General features: G+C 38.5%; 1 long non-coding RNA gene across 3 annotated transcripts; it reads right to left on the minus strand.

Moving 5' to 3' along the window:
* Positions 1 to 5,009: 5,009 nt before the first annotated feature.
* On the minus strand, positions 5,010 to 8,256 carry LOC146367090 (uncharacterized). Of its 3 annotated transcripts, none has more exons than XR_014797624.1 (4): positions 8,108 to 8,256; positions 7,025 to 7,104; positions 5,357 to 5,537; positions 5,010 to 5,258 (listed from the first exon to the last, which is right to left on the minus strand). It is a non-coding gene; the product is annotated as an uncharacterized LOC146367090 (long non-coding RNA). The 3 variants fall into 3 exon arrangements; XR_014797625.1 differs by having other exon boundaries at positions 5,011 to 5,258; positions 7,609 to 8,213; XR_014797626.1 differs by having other exon boundaries at positions 5,011 to 5,230; positions 7,025 to 8,208.
* Between the last annotated feature and the right edge of the window lie 9,075 nt (positions 8,257 to 17,331).

Below are 17,331 nucleotides of genomic sequence, written 5' to 3' on the forward strand. Positions count from 1 at the left end.
GCTTCCATAGATACCGCCATAGCTCTCTGCAGCTGTAACACTGTCACACTTTGCAAATCATTTCACGTGTTTGATAGTTATGAAGACAGAATATGTTTTTAAGGTCATGCTAGGCGGTTGCTATGGTGGTTGCTGTGGACTTGGGTGGACCGCGTCCGATTCCTGTTATTAGCTGTCCGCCGTAGGAAGGCTGCGTTCCATTTACAAGTAGTGAGTCTGCCGTAACTCGAACTCAAACCCCGCTTTGTTCTGTAATTAAAGGCATTTTATAGCCGTTCATGACACGCACACACACACATAAAGCACTTTGTCTCACCATGAGAATGCAACTTTACCTAACCTAACCTTTAAAGTATCTGATATAGGATAGAAAAATGAAGCAACCAGAGATTTAATGATGAAGACTCTGGGTTCTGTAGTTCACGTTTTACAGTCCTGAATGACTCTTTGCATATAATTTATTGAAGAGGAGTTTAGAATGCACTTTATATTTAGACTGTTGCTGTTTAATTTTTTACACTGTTGCGGTGTTATGTCATGAATAAGGTTCACCTGCTGGGGGTTTGATGGATCAGCTGGACAATACAGTCAAAGACAGACTTCATTCATCATATGCAAGAATCCTAGTTGGATTTTTGTTTTCACTCATGTTTTTGAACCAAATATTGAAAACAATTCTGACAGACTGGATACCTGGTCAGGGTGTACATTACCTTTCACTCAAGCATCCCAGGACAGAGCCCTGCCCCACCATGAGCCTGGGTGGATACGTGGTTATAATATAAAAGGACCGATACTGAATATGAATATTTCATGAAAATTGAATTATAATACGAATTAGTAATAAGGGTTTCTCTGCGCCCTTATCTACCCCATACTCAAAGAGCTGCGGGCAGAGAGGGTGACAGGAGAGGATGGCACTGAAGAGAAGATGCTCGGTTTCTGGAGTCTCCTGGTCCTGTCAGTATTAGTAGGATGCATCTGCTGTGTCTTCTCGTGGATGCTCACCTACCTTGACTCGTTCCAGCCTGGTATGGATTTCCCAACACTGCGGACAGTGGCCCACGTCAGAGACGTTTAATATTGATTACATATGTCTGAATTGCTAACCCTAACCCTAACCCTAGCTCAACAGACCACAATGCCCTGGACTGTCAGTATTATTACATGCTGTGAACACAAGTAGCTTTGATCACAGTTTATGTTGTAAAGAGAAGGAATATTGAAAAAAAGATCAACATTGTGATATTATTTGTTCCAAACTGACCAGAAACATGCTTGTCATACTCTCACAGCAAAGGATCAGACTCACTGTGCATGACGGCTCAGGCCAATGATGTCTGTTAGATTGTCAGTTGTTTAGTGCTTCTGTACAGTTAGGGTCACCATCTCTATTTCAGAATAATTAATATGCGGAAAACACTAAAAGTTGATTGTCTTCCAATATTCTAGCATAATTAAAAAACTTTGACTTTGTAAGTACATATTGTTACAGTCCTAATGCCAATATGATTCTTCATAACTCCTGCTTTGAAATACTGAACTTTAAAATTTACCTGATGAAAGATAATTTACAGTGGCACTCTGTCAGGATAATTCTGACTATAAGATCACTGTATTAATCTGAATCCTTCTGAAATGTGCTGTGAATGAATGCTGATGCAACTCACTGTGGGAAAGCTGTTAATAAAATGAATCTGTGACACATGCAACACATTCACAGAGGAAGAGAACAGAAAGGGAGGACACGCAGAGGCTGTGTTAAAGTCAGAAATCCAAATCTTTAGTCAAAAACAGGCGGCGGTTACAAACAGGAAGACAAGCAGTCCATCAAACTGTCTACAGGGTCAAACATTCAGAGAATTCAAACAGCAGTAAAAAATAACTGGACACTGAAAAACTTAAAGCAATGTGAGACGCAATAAAAGGAAGCAGCGCAGTATATTGACTGAATTATCATCAATTACAAAAGAGAAAAAGAGAAAAGGAGAAAAACAATGATTTCTAAGAAAATAAACCTTGATGGAAACATACAGAATGTAAACTATGTGAGTTTGGTGAACTTTGTTAGTAACAAATGAGAAAAAAAAAAGAGAGACAAAAACTCAGTATTCATTACATTACATTACATTAGAAAGCATCTAAACATTCTGGTCATGGATTTTTACAGTCTTAGTTCCGCTCGCTGTCATCATTATAATCATCATGATCAATGGCGAGGTCCTGAGGTAGGCGGGGCTGTCTCTGGTGCTGTCACCATGAAGGAACAGCATCTGGCACGTGTTGCTGAAACATCCCAGTACACTGGTGTAGTTTCCTCTCCAGCTGTTTGACATTTGACACTTCAACATTAAGGGGAAGAAGAAGAAACAGTGTTAGGTCAGGTGACCATATCGTTTCTAAAGTAACTGACAGGAAGTAACCAGGCCGTTAGAAATGGATGGCAGAAGTGGCGCAGCTGCCCCTCTGTTGGTCTTCCTTGGTCTCTTGTGTTCTGAGGGCCTCTGGATGTCTGGAGTTTTGATCTCCTCCATACCTGCTTCATGCCCTGGTGGACGGAGCTGTGGCTCCCCACACCCTCTAGCACATAGGTGTCAAACTCTGGCCCGCAGCCTAATTACATTTGGCCCGCGAAGCCATACCAAATTACTATTAGAGCTGACCTACTGGTATTATACAGCTAATATATATAGTTTAGTATTAAGCTTTGCTTGTTCCATATTCAGTTTTTCAGCAAAACTTGTTTGAGTCTATAAGAAAAGATTCATTCTCATATCTGGAGGAAGATTTTTTTTTTTATATTAATGTTAGCCCGCGACTTTGTTCCAGTTTTGAATTTTGGCCCACTGTGTATTTGAGTTTGACACCCCTGCTCTAGCAGATCATTACATGAAGGAACCTTTTAAAAACAAGCACGTCCATGCTCACAGGTGTACACACGGGTGCTCACACACACAAACTACACCCTTTTTGGCTCCTACCTCAAAGCACACTGTGCGCTGTCGATATTATGTGCTGCACAATAATGTTTAATATTTAGTATTTACTGTTATATTCCCATATATCATCGTGATGTTGTTTATTGTATTGCTCTCGTTTTCTTCTGCTTGTTTTCTTTTTTCTTTCTCAACAGGTGATCCAGGTGATTGATACATGTATTTTTTTTTTTGTCTGCTTATTTAGTTGGGTTTTGTTTTTTTGCTCTTTATCCCCGTCCCTCTTCTCCGCTGTTTTTCCCCCTCTTCCACAGACTTGAATGAGGAAAAGAAAAGGGAGAAATCCCTTTTCTTTTCCTCATTCAAGTCTGTCCCGTATCTAGCAAGTGAAAATAAAAAATAAATAAAATAAACAATAAAAGGTATATCAAATAGACCATTACGGCAAGGCTGGGATGGTCAATTTGGTAAAGTAAATCCGTTGGGCATCTTTCTTCGCCTTTAGACAATAATTCTGATGGCAAAAGAACCAAACGGGACAGGCAAAAAAAAGAAAAAAAAAGAAAAGAAATGGATGGCATGTGTTTAGAGGTACTGTAGTTGGATAACTGTACTTACCAAAAGCAGCAGCACACAGATGAAGGATCAGATGCTGAATGTTGCAGGAACATGCTCATATGTGGTGGTCATTCAGTGCTGCTCTGGCAGGTTAGACAGTCCAAGACTGATATCCTGCCCATCTGAGAGTTTGAAAACACACATGCAAAGATTTATTTTGTATTACAGTCAAAGTCGGATGTTCATTTCTGTCCTTTAAAATGTTTGTGTATTTGAAAGTACTAACATTTAAGAATGACTTGGATCGTCTCCTTTAAAGGGGAGACAAGTGTATCCACTGATCCACGTCACTTTACCTGGATGATGACTCCTCTCTCCCCCACTCAGAAACACTCCTAATATAACCAAGCAAATAAATAATATTGAAGATTTACTTACATCATTACAAAAACAGGAAAAACATCTTCCTTTGATTCTATTTCTCCTTTCTGCTGAACATCAGGCAACAAATATCTCAATAAATCACAGTAAAATGTAAAGCACATATTTTCTCTGCTTTGTCAAACCTCTGCAGAGCCTCTGTCAAGAAAAACATCTGTAAGCATAAAACAAATATACATTTCATAACACGTCACTGGACAAACCTTGGTCAGTTGATTTCCTCTGTGCAGTGCAGACGAGCATCAGTCAGCAAGTCAAGGTGGTGAGATGGACTGGTGCCCTTTGTGACTCTGCTGGTTCTTCTGAGCAAACACCACCGTCTTTCCACACCGACACCATCTGTGAGCACAAACTGCCGCTCTGCCAGCATGTAGGAAATCACATATCACACACAAAGGGGTGAAGAAACATTAGAGCTCAACTTTGGATACTTTAGATCTAAACAGATCAAACTAGCTCTTAGCTTCAACAATCAGTGAACAGACAAACAATGATACCATACTGATTCTGTATGAATACAATATGGTATTTTCAATACAGGTGTCAAATTAATTTATTAAAACTAATACAGATATATGTATATATTTTTTTTGATAAATTAGTTTGCTAAATTATAAGAATATATATTTTTTTCATTTAACAATTGCAACTGACAGAAATTAAATATTGAAGAAAAATATATTGTCACATTCTGAGCATGCTCAGCATGCTGACAGACTTAAAGTTGCTACAGATTTTAAGAAGTGATAATTATAGGGAAGAAACTTCTCTTTTTTATCCATTTAATCAAACATTTGATGCCTTAGATGTCTCAGTCTATAGCGTTCTGCAACTACAACTAACCTGAGGCTTGGATTTGGCTGCAGGTGCCCCTGTACATCCTTCTCAGCAGCACACATGTGGGTACCATTTAATCACACTTCTTCCTGAGCTTTGCTTCATCACAAGACCAAAGGTGGCATCCCGTGTCACAGTCTTATCATCATCCAGAAGAAACATTTGAAGAAACATCATGGAGAAGAAACATTTACGCGCCTCCTGGTTTTGTTTTCTGATCCTGCAAAAAGACTGAGGACAACAAAGCCCAGAGAACACGAGATACACAATATCCAACATTCAGACTCAATGAAGAGCACCAGGTTGGTTCAGTTATAGTAGATATAAGCATACTTCACATTACTGGGTATGAATAATAATGAGGAGGCAAACTTTGAAGATGCAGAGCATGATGTCCCATCATCAGACTGTAAACAAACATCCACCAGGCTTCTTTGTTGGCAAAATTGATGATTCTCCTATCAGGGATCAGTAGAGTGTATTAACCTGTGGTATAAGCAGCAGTCACTGAAATATTACTGTTTCAGATAAGAAATCTAGCACATAAAAGCCAGGGTGGGAGGGATCTCTGCAAACTGACTTACCTCTGCAAGTGTGAAGCTCAACAAAAATCTGACTCTCCAGTCACAGACAAACAAAAAACTCCAGCTGGGAGATAGAAAACGCTGTCTGGGTCTTGCTGGATGTTGCTGGTCAGAGTCCCACATTAGCACAGTGCTTCTTGGTCCCACTGACCCATGTGGACAGTGACTGTGGAGAACTGTTCTGGAAAACAAAAAAGAGAATTAAAATAACAAAAAGCCAAAGAGGATTTCCACAAAGACTCTCTTGGAATCAGCAATCAAAAAATCACTGGTTCATATTTCAATTAAATATGAACAGGTTCCTTAAATGTACGCAGTTCAGATCTGATTTAATTTAATTTCCTTCACACAGTACATTCGTCCAGGCTGACAGGTAAACATAGAATTAATCTCAGGTAAGATGACTCATAGTAGAGATTCAGTAAGAAAGATTGCCAGCTCTAATATTATTACCACACAATCCAAGGACACACCAACAGCTCAGATTTCTAGAACTATTTAAACAAATGTCTTCTGAATATTCAATTCATGTTCACAGTGGGAGGGTGGAGGGTGTCGTGGAATTTTTTAAATAAAGTCTGCAACACAGAAAGAGCTGTGATCAAGCTATTTATTACTGCGCACAGGAGAGCCAACACACATCAAACATCACAGTTCAGTCATGTCAGCGCTGCCACTTCACGTGTCTCGCTATGAAACCTAACGGATCAATGGTTATGCTGTTTTGTGCCCTTGGCGTTATCAGCACCTGTAAAGGGAGTTGTTTTCTCAAACTGCTGACGCTGAAGTAAGTTCATCTAGTTTTAGAAACTTTCACTGAACAGTCTATAACAGTGTCACAACTAAGCATATGCATAAGCACTTAAATACTTTAAATGAAAATATCAGAAAAATTCTATTACAGAGGCTAGAGCCTGTCCCAGTAGTCATAGGTAGAGCACACTTGGACAGGTCACCAGTCTGTCAGAGGACTAACACAGATGCAGCCTGACTCAATCCTAAATGTTCAGCACACAGAGACACAGAGGTACCGTTTAAAGTTTAGTGTTAACTTGAGTCACTGATCATTTACAGTATTACAGAGTCTGGCAGTCTTTGCATGATGTCCACGTCACTGTAAGTTTCTAGCTGACTCTCAGGTGTGACAGGTGTGCCAGCAGGAAAGAGTAATAATAACCTGCATCCTGAGGTTTTTCATGCAGGATTAAAGGAGCCAGGCTTTGTTCACACATGCTAGGATTGTATTTTACACTGACCCTGGGTCAGTATAAGTATCATACAGTTTAAACGAAGCACTGAAACTTGCACATATTTATTACAGATGCACTGAAGCTAATCGAGATATTTGCTGTCAATCTGTGGCTGCGATTAAACACTTTACTGGAAACTTTATTAACTAGTAACTTCATCAGTCATGACAGAAGCTAATATTTCTGCGCTAACATCGTTTAAACAGTAACAGCTTTACTCTAATATAAGCTAACGTTTACACCGTAACTTTAAGCTAGCACCATAAAGATGGTAAAACACGTAATAATATCTACAAATGCATCTTAAAGCTGTTATATTAGCACTCGGTGTATTACTAACATAACCACATTAACATTATTGACACTCGCTGACTTTTAATAGTCATTCTATAAATGCTGTCCGTTTAAATGGTCTTACCTGTAAACACTGCTGTGTCCACCGGATTCCAGCCAGAGTGGATTCTGGAGTCTTCCACGCTCCTGTTAGTGATCCTCCATCTGGATGGATGATAACAACCTTCTGAACAATCTAGCAGGAGATGGTCCATATCTATGGGACTGATTTGTGCTAATAACGCCCATTGTATGGACTGATAACAGCCGAAGCGGGTGAATAAAGTCACCCAGTCGCTAGCTGTGCCATTACCCAGCATACACCAGCACAATATTAAGCACAGCACCACCATAGACATTTTCAGTGGTTTTGAATGCAGGACATGGTTATCTTACCTTGTAAAATGCATGACAATAAAACAGCTAACCACCATAAAATGGTATTGTGTGTGTATGTATGTGCATGTGTGTGTGTGTGTGTGTGTGTGTGTGTGTGTGTGTGTGTGTGTGTGTGTGTGTGTGAGAGAGAGAGAGAGAGAGAGAGAGAGGGAGAGAGATCAAAGGCGTGCGTTTATGTTTTTTCTTGATCAAGAGTGAGCCTCCTCTCTCTTATTGGCTGTATGGTATAGCATGTTTATTCAGGTGCACCTTTGAAGTCTATGAGAGTACTTTGCAGCCTGGTCTGAGTGGTCATTTCTGCACAGACACAATGAAGCGTGCACTCAGTTTAGAGGAGGCTGTTGCTGCAGTTTTGCACTCTTCAGAAAGTGAAAACGATACCACAAGCAGTGGAGATACTTCTGACAGCGAAGAAGAATTTTTGCCAGGCACAGAGGAGCTTTGCAGCTCATGTGAGGAGGAGGAGGAGAAGGAGGAAGAAGAGCAGGAGGAAGAGACAAGACAAGAGGATGGCCAGTGGAGATCTAAAAATGGAGAAATCATGTGGCAACGCACACATGAAGAGGTCCTGCCATTTTTTCCTCCTCCCATTTTAACCCCAGGACCAACCCATTATGCAATTCGTAGGATCAGCAGACCTGTGAGCACTTTCCATCTTTTTTTTTTTGCAGAGGACATTATGCAGCTAATCCTGCATTTCACCAACCTGCAGGGCAACAGGTCAGTAAAAGACTGGAAGGACATAGATGAGGAGGAGTTGCAGGCTTACATGGGGCTTGTGATGCTGGCTGGCCTGTACAGGTCTCAACATGAAACGACAACAAGCCTGTGGGATGGGGAGACAGGGCTCTTCTGTTTCCTGCTACCATGGCAAAAAAAAGATTTGAGCAAATTAATCGGGCAGTAAGATTCGATGATCGTCTCTCCCGTCCAGGTCGCTACAGGGGGACAAGGCTGTGGTTTCCTACATCCCCAAGCAAAGAAAAATGTTGTCTTATTGAGCACCAGGCACCGTGAGCTACAAGTCCAGGACTCTGGGAAGAGAAAGCCCCAAATCATCCTGGATTATAACAAATGCAAAGGGGCTGTGGATCATCTGGACCAGGTAAGCACAATTATAAGTCATTTATTTGCCAAATTGTTTACCGTTTCTCATTGTTATAACTGATAAAGTCAGATAATGTGATTATGATAGTTTTGATATGAGATGATAGTTTTAGACTATGATAGTTTTGATAGTTACAGTAAGGAGGGGGGGGGGGGGGGGGGGGGTATAGTTTGACGCCCACAGGCAGGAAGAATCTCTTCCTTATGGCTGTATAAATCTATTCATGTCACCTGATCATTTCTTTTTGTTTTGCAGGTTTGTGGCAACTACTCCTGCCGTAGGAGGCCTATGTGTCTGTTCTACCACATGATCGAGGTAAGCTGCTATAATGCTTTCATTCAAGACAGCTGTAACTTTTGATAGAAGACGCACATACACATATTTATGGCTTTATCTTATAGAATTCTATATCCCCGTGTTGAGCAAACAGGTTTGAAAGCTGTTTGAGCTAAGATTGTCAAGTTATTCACAAGATGAAAACCTATACTTTGTTTCGTGCGAGAACTCCATTCAAATGCATGTAATAGTCAGAAACGCACTGTCTTGGCGAAATAAAGCGTTTTTGTACAACTTCATGAAGTTAGCTGTAACTTTTGATAGAAGTCTCAGATATACGTATTTATGGCTTTATCTTATAGAATTCAATATTCCCGTGTTGAGCAAACAGGTTTTAAAGCTGTTTGAGCTAAGATTGTCAAGTTATTCACAAAATGAAAACCTATACTTTGTGTCGGGCGAGAACTCCATTCAAATGCATGTAATAGTCAGAAACGCACTGTCTTGGCGAAATAAAGCGTTTTTGTACAACTTCATGAACATAGCTATAACTTTTGATAGAAGACTCAGACACACATATTTATGGCTTTGCCTTATAGAATTCAGCATCTCCGTGCTGGGGAAATAGGTTTTGAAAGCTGTTTGAGCTAAGATTTTCGAGTTATTCACAAGATGAAAACCTATACTTTGTTTTGTGCGAGAACTCCATTCAAATGCATGTAATAGTCAGAAACGCACTGTCTCGGCGAAATAAAGTGTTTTTGTACAACTTCATGAAGTTAGCTGTAACTTTTGATAGAAGGCTCAGATATACGTATTTATGGCTTTATCTTATAGAATTCTATATCCCCGTGTTGAGATAACAATTTTTAAAGCTGTTTGAGCTAAGATTTTCGAGTTATTCACAAGATGAAAACCTATACTTTGTTTTCTGGCGAGAGCTCCATTCAAATGCATGTAATAGTCAGAAACGCACTGTCTCGGGAAAAATAAAGTGGTTTTGTAAAACTTCATGAAGTTAGCTGTAACTTTTGATACAAGGCTCAGACACACATATTTATGGTTTTATCTCATAGAATTCAATATTCCCGTGTTGAGCAAACAGTTTTTAAAGCTGTTTGAGCTAAGATTTTTGAGTTATTCACAAGATGAAAACCTATACTTTGTGTCGGGCGAGAACTCCATTCAAATGCATGTAATAGTCAGAAACGCACTGTCTTGGCGAAATAAAGCGGTTTTGTACAACTTCATGAACATAGCTATAACTTTTGATAGAAGACTCAGACACACATAAATATGGCTTTGCCTTATAGAATTCAGGATCTCCATGCTGGGGAAATAGGTTTTGCAGCTGTGTGAGCTAAGATTTTCGAGTTATTCACAAGATGAAAACCTATACTTTGTTTCGTGCGAGAACTCCATTCAAATGCATGTAATAGTCAGAAACGCACTGTCTCGGCGAAATAAAGTGTTTTTGTACAACTTCATGAAGTTACATGTAACTTTTGATAGAAGGCTCAGATATACGTATTTATGGCTTTATCTTATAGAATTCTATATCCCCGTGTTGAGCAAACAGTTTTTAAAGCTGTTTGAGCTAAGATTTTTGAGTTATTCACAAGATGAAAACCTATACTTTGTGTCGGGCGAGAACTCCATTCAAATGCATGTAATAGCGAGAAACGCACTGTCTCGGCGAAATAAAGCCTTTTTGTACAACTTCATGAAGTTAGCTGTAACTTTTGATAGAAGCCTCAGATATACGTATTTATGGCTTTATCTTATAGAATTCTATATCCCCGTGTTGAGCAAACAGTTTTTAAAGCTGTTTGAGCTAAGATTTTTGAGTTATTCACAAGATGAAAACCTATACTTTGTGTCGGGCGAGAACTCCATTCAAATGCATGTAATAGCGAGAAACGCACTGTCTTGGCGAAATAGAGCGGTTTTGTACAACTTCATGAACATAGCTATAACTTTTGATAGAAGACTCAGACACACATAAATATGGCTTTGCCTTATAGAATTCAGCATCTCCATGCTGGGGAAATAGGTTTTGCAGCTGTGTGAGCTAAGATTTTCGAGTTATTCACAAGATGAAAACCTATACTTTGTTTCGTGCGAGAACTCCATTCAAATGCATGTAATAGTCAGAAACGCACTGTCTCGGCGAAATAAAGCCTTTTAGTACAACTTCATGAAGTTACACGTAACTTTTGATAGAAGGCTCAGATATACGTATTTATGGCTTTATCTTATAGAATTCTATATCCCCGTGTTGAGCAAACAGTTTTTAAAGCATTTGAGCTAAGATTTTCGAGTTATTCACAAGATGAAAACCTATACTTTGTTTCGTGCGAGAACTCCATTCAAATGCATGTAATAGTCAGAAACGCACTGTCTCGGCGAAATAAAGCCTTTTTGTACAACTTCATGAAGTTACATGTAACTTTTGATAGAAGGCTCAGATATACGTATTTATGGCTTTATCTTATAGAATTCTATATCCCCGTGTTGAGCAAACAGGTTTGAAAGCTGTTTGAGCTAAGATTTTCGAGTTATTCACAAGATGAAAACCTATACTTTGTGTCGGGCGAGAACTCCATTCAAATGCATGTAATAGTCAGAAACGCACTGTCTTGGCGAAATAAAGCGGTTTTGTACAACTTCATGAACATAGCTATAACTTTTGATAGAAGACTCAGACACACATAAATATGGCTTTGCCTTATAGAATTCAGCATCTCCATGCTGGGGAAATAGGTTTTGCAGCTGTGTGAGCTAAGATTTTGAAGTTATTCACAAGATGAAAACCTATACTTTGTTTCGTGCGAGAACTCCATTCAAATGCATGTAATAGTCAGAAACGCACTGTCTCGGCGAAATAAAGCCTTTTTGTACAACTTCATGAAGTTAGCTGTAACTTTTGATAGAAGGCTCAGATATACGTATTTATGGCTTTATCTTATAGAATTCTATATCCCCGTGTTGAGAAAACAATGTTTAAAGCTGTTTGAGCTAAGATTTTCGAGTTATTCACAAGATGAAAACCTATACTTTGTTTCGTGCGAGAACTCCATTCAAATGCATGTAATAGTCAGAAACGCACTGTCTCGGCGAAATAAAGCCTTTTAGTACAACTTCATGAAGTTACATGTAACTTTTGATAGAAGGCTCAGATATACGTATTTATGGCTTTATCTTATAGAATTCTATATCCCCGTGTTGAGCAAACAGGTTTGAAAGCTGTTTGAGCTAAGATTTTCGAGTTATTCACAAGATGAAAACCTATACTTTGTTTCGTGCGAGAACTCCATTCAAATGCATGTAATAGTCAGAAACGCACTGTCTCGGCGAAATAAAGCCTTTTTGTACAACTTCATGAAGTTAGCTGTAACTTTTGATAGAAGCCTCAGATATACGTATTTATGGCTTTATCTTATAGAATTCTATATCCCCGTGTTGAGCAAACAGGTTTTAAAGCTGTTTGAGCTAAGATTTTCGAGTTATTCACAAGATGAAAACCTATACTTTGTGTCGGGCGAGAACTCCATTCAAATGCATGTAATAGCGAGAAACGCACTGTCTTGGCGAAATAAAGCGTTTTTGTACAACTTCATGAACATAGCTATAACTTTTGATAGAAGACTCAGACACACATAAATATGGCTTTGCCTTATAGAATTCAGCATCTCCATGCTGGGGAAATAGGTTTTGCAGCTGTGTGAGCTAAGATTTTCGAGTTATTCACAAGATGAAAACCTATACTTTGTTTCGTGCGAGAACTCCATTCAAATGCATGTAATAGTCAGAAACGCACTGTCTCGGCGAAATAAAGCCTTTTTGCACAACTTCATGAAGTTACATGTAACTTTTGATAGAAGGCTCAGATATACGTATTTATGGCTTTATCTTATAGAATTCTATATCCCCGTGTTGAGCAAACAGGTTTGAAAGCTGTTTGAGCTAAGATTTTCGAGTTATTCACAAGATGAAAACCTATACTTTGTTTCGTGCGAGAACGCCATTCAAATGCATGTAATAGTCAGAAACGCACTGTCTCGGCGAAATAAAGCCTTTTTGCACAACTTCATGAAGTTACATGTAACTTTTGATAGAAGCCTCAGATATACGTATTTATGGCTTTATCTTATAGAATTCTATATCCCCGTGTTGAGCAAACAGGTTTGAAAGCTGTTTGAGCTAAGATTTTCGAGTTATTCACAAGATGAAAACCTATACTTTGTTTCGTGCGAGAACGCCATTCAAATGCATGTAATAGTCAGAAACGCACTGTCTCGGCGAAATAAAGCCTTTTTGTACAACTTCATGAAGTTACATCTAACTTTTGATAGAAGGCTCAGATATACGTATTTATGGCTTTATCTTATAGAATTCTATATCCCCGTGTTGAGCAAACAGTTTTTAAAGCTGTTTGAGCTAAGATTTTCGAGTTATTCACAAGATGAAAACCTATACTTTGTGTCGGGCGAGAACTCCATTCAAATGCATGTAATAGCGAGAAACGCACTGTCTTGGCGAAATAAAGTGGTTTTGTACAACTTCATGAACATAGCTATAACTTTTGATAGAAGACTCAGACACACATAAATATGGCTTTGCCTTATAGCATTCAGCATCTCCATGCTGGGGAAATAGGTTTTGCAGCTGTGTGAGCTAAGATTTTCGAGTTATTCACAAGATGAAAACCTATACTTTGTTTCGTGCGAGAACTCCATTCAAATGCATGTAATAGTCAGAAACGCACTGTCTCGGCGAAATAAAGTGTTTTTGTACAACTTCATGAAGTTAGCTGTAACTTTTGATAGAAGGCTCAGATATACGTATTTATGGCTTTATCTTATAGAATTCTATATCCCCATGTTAAGCAAACAGTTTTTAAAGCTGTTTGAGCTAAGATTTTCGAGTTATTCACAAGATGAAAACCTATACTTTGTGTCGGGCGAGAACTCCATTCAAATGCATGTAATAGCGAGAAACGCACTGTCTTGGCGAAATAAAGTGGTTTTGTACAACTTCATGAACATAGCTATAACTTTTGATAGAAGACTCAGACACACATAAATATGGCTTTGCCTTATAGCATTCAGCATCTCCATGCTGGGGAAATAGGTTTTGCAGCTGTGTGAGCTAAGATTTTCGAGTTATTCACAAGATGAAAACCTATACTTTGTTTCGTGCGAGAACTCCATTCAAATGCATGTAATAGTCAGAAACGCACTGTCTCGGCGAAATAAAGCCTTTTTGCACAACTTCATGAAGTTACATGTAACTTTTGATAGAAGGCTCAGATATACGTATTTATGGCTTTATCTTATAGAATTCTATATCCCCGTGTTGAGCAAACAGGTTTGAAAGCTGTTTGAGCTAAGATTTTCGAGTTATTCACAAGATGAAAACCTATACTTTGTGTCGGGCGAGAACTCCATTCAAATGCATGTAATAGCAAGAAACGCACTGTCTTGGCGAAATAAAGTGGTTTTGTACAACTTCATGAACATAGCTATAACTTTTGATAGAAGACTCAGACACACATAAATATGGCTTTGCCGTATAGAATTCAGCATCTCCATGCTGGGGAAATAGGTTTTGCAGCTGTGTGAGCTAAGATTTTCGAGTTATTCACAAGATGAAAACCTATACTTTGTTTCGTGCGAGAACGCCATTCAAATGCATGTAATAGTCAGAAACGCACTGTCTCGGCGAAATAAAGCCTTTTTGCACAACTTCATGAAGTTACACGTAACTTTTGATAGAAGCCTCAGATATACGTATTTATGGCTTTATCTTATAGAATTCTATATCCCCGTGTTGAGCAAACAGTTTTTAAAGCTGTTTGAGCTAAGATTTTCGAGTTATTCACAAGATGAAAACCTATACTTTGTGTCGGGCGAGAACTCCATTCAAATGCATGTAATAGCGAGAAACGCACTGTCTTGGCAAAATAAAGCGTTTTTGTACAACTTCATGAACATAGCTATAACTTTTGATAGAAGACTCAGACACACATAAATATGGCTTTGCCTTATAGAATTCAGCATTTCCATGCTGGGGAAATAGGTTTTGCAGCTGTGTGAGCTAAGATTTTCGAGTTATTCACAAGATGAAAACCTATACTTTGTTTCGTGCGAGAACGCCATTCAAATGCATGTAATAGTCAGAAACGCACTGTCTCGGCGAAATAAAGTGTTTTTGTACAACTTCATGAAGTTAGCTGTAACTTTTGATAGAAGACTCAGATATACGTATTTATGGCTTTATCTTATAGAATTCTATATCCCCGTGTTGAGCAAACAGGTTTGAAAGCTGTTTGAGCTAAGATTTTCGAGTTATTCACAAGATGAAAACCTATACTTTGTGTCGGGCGAGAACTCCATTCAAATGCATGTAATAGCAAGAAACGCACTGTCTTGGCGAAATAAAGTGGTTTTGTACAACTTCATGAACATAGCTATAACTTTTGATAGAAGACTCAGACACACATAAATATGGCTTTGCCTTATAGAATTCAGCATCTCCATGCTGGGGAAATAGGTTTTGCACCTGTGTGAGCTAAGATTTTCGAGTTATTCACAAGATGAAAACCTATACTGTGTTTCGTGCGAGAACTCCATTCAAATGCATGTAATAGTCAGAAACGCACTGTCTCGGCGAAATAAAGCCTTTTTGCACAACTTCATGAAGTTAGCTGTAACTTTTGATAGAAGGCTCAGATATACGTATTTATGGCTTTATCTTATAGAATTCTATATCCCCGTGTTGAGCAAACAGTTTTTAAAGCTGTTTGAGCTAAGATTTTCGAGTTATTCACAAGATGAAAACCTATACTTTGTTTCGTGCGAGAACTCCATTCAAATGCATGTAATAGTCAGAAACGCACTGTCTCGGCGAAATAAAGCCTTTTTGTACAACTTCATGAAGTTAGCTGTAACTTTTGATAGAAGGCTCAGATATACGTATTTATGGCTTTATCTTATAGAATTCTATATTCCCGTGTTGAGCAAACAGGTTTGAAAGCTGTTTGAGCTAAGATTTTCGAGTTATTCACAAGATGAAAACCTATACTTTGTGTCGGGCGAGAACTCCATTCAAATGCATGTAATAGCAAGAAACGCACTGTCTTGGCGAAATAAAGTGGTTTTGTACAACTTCATGAACATAGCTATAACTTTTGATAGAAGACTCAGACACACATAAATATGGCTTTGCCTTATAGAATTCAGCATCTCCATGCTGGGGAAATAGGTTTTGCAGCTGTGTGAGCTAAGATTTTCGAGTTATTCACAAGATGAAAACCTATACTGTGTTTCGTGCGAGAACTCCATTCAAATGCATGTAATAGTCAGAAACGCACTGTCTCGGCGAAATAAAGCCTTTTTGCACAACTTCATGAAGTTAGCTGTAACTTTTGATAGAAGGCTCAGACACACATATTTATGGCTTTATCTTATAGAATTCTATATCCCCGTGTTGAGCAAACAGTTTTTAAAGCTGTTTGAGCTAAGATTTTCGAGTTATTCACAAGATGAAAACCTATACTTTGTTTCGTGCGAGAACTCCATTCAAATGCATGTAATAGTCAGAAACGCACTGTCTCGGCGAAATAAAGCCTTTTTGTACAACTTCATGAAGTTAGCTGTAACTTTTGATAGAAGGCTCAGATATACGTATTTATGGCTTTATCTTATAGAATTCTATATCTCCGTGTTGAGCAAACAGGTTTGAAAGCTGTTTGAGCTAAGATTTTCGAGTTATTCACAAGATGAAAACCTATACTTTGTTTCGTGCGAGAACTCCATTCAAATGCATGTAATAGTCAGAAACGCACTGTCTCGGTGAAATAAAGCCTTTTGTACAACTTCATGAAGTTACATGTAACTTTTGATAGAAGGCTCAGATATACGTATTTATGGCTTTATCTTATAGAATTCTATATCCCCGTGTTGAGCAAACAGGTTTTAAAGCTGTTTGAGCTAAGATTTTCGAGTTATTCACAAGATGAAAACCTATACTGTGTTTCGTGCGAGAACTCCATTCAAATGCATGTAATAGTCAGAAACGCACTGTCTCGGCGAAATAAAGCCTTTTGTACAACTTCATGAAGTTACATGTAACTTTTGATAGAAGGCTCAGATATACGTATTTATGGCTTTATCTTATAGAATTCTATATCCCCGTGTTGAGCAAACAGTTTTTAAAGCTGTTTGAGCTAAGATTTTCGAGTTATTCACAAGATGAAAACCTATACTTTGTGTCGGGCGAGAACTCCATTCAAATGCATGTAATAGCGAGAAACGCACTGTCTTGGCGAAATAAAGCCTTTTTGTACAACTTCATGAAGTTAGCTGTAACTTTTGATAGAAGGCTCAGATATACGTATTTATGGCTTTATCTTATAGAATTCTATATCCCCGTGTTGAGCAAACAGGTTTGAAAGCTGTTTGAGCTAAGATTTTCGAGTTATTCACAAGATGAAAACCTATACTTTGTTTCGTGCGAGAACTCCATTCAAATGCATGTAATAGTCAGAAACGCACTGTCTCGGTGAAATAAAGCCTTTTGTACAACTTCATGAAGTTACATGTAAC

This window comes from Perissodus microlepis, chromosome 18, assembly GCF_051167445.1.
Source record: "Perissodus microlepis isolate ML-2025 ecotype Zambia chromosome 18, ASM5116744v1, whole genome shotgun sequence".
Lineage (NCBI taxonomy): Eukaryota > Metazoa > Chordata > Actinopteri > Cichliformes > Cichlidae > Perissodus > Perissodus microlepis.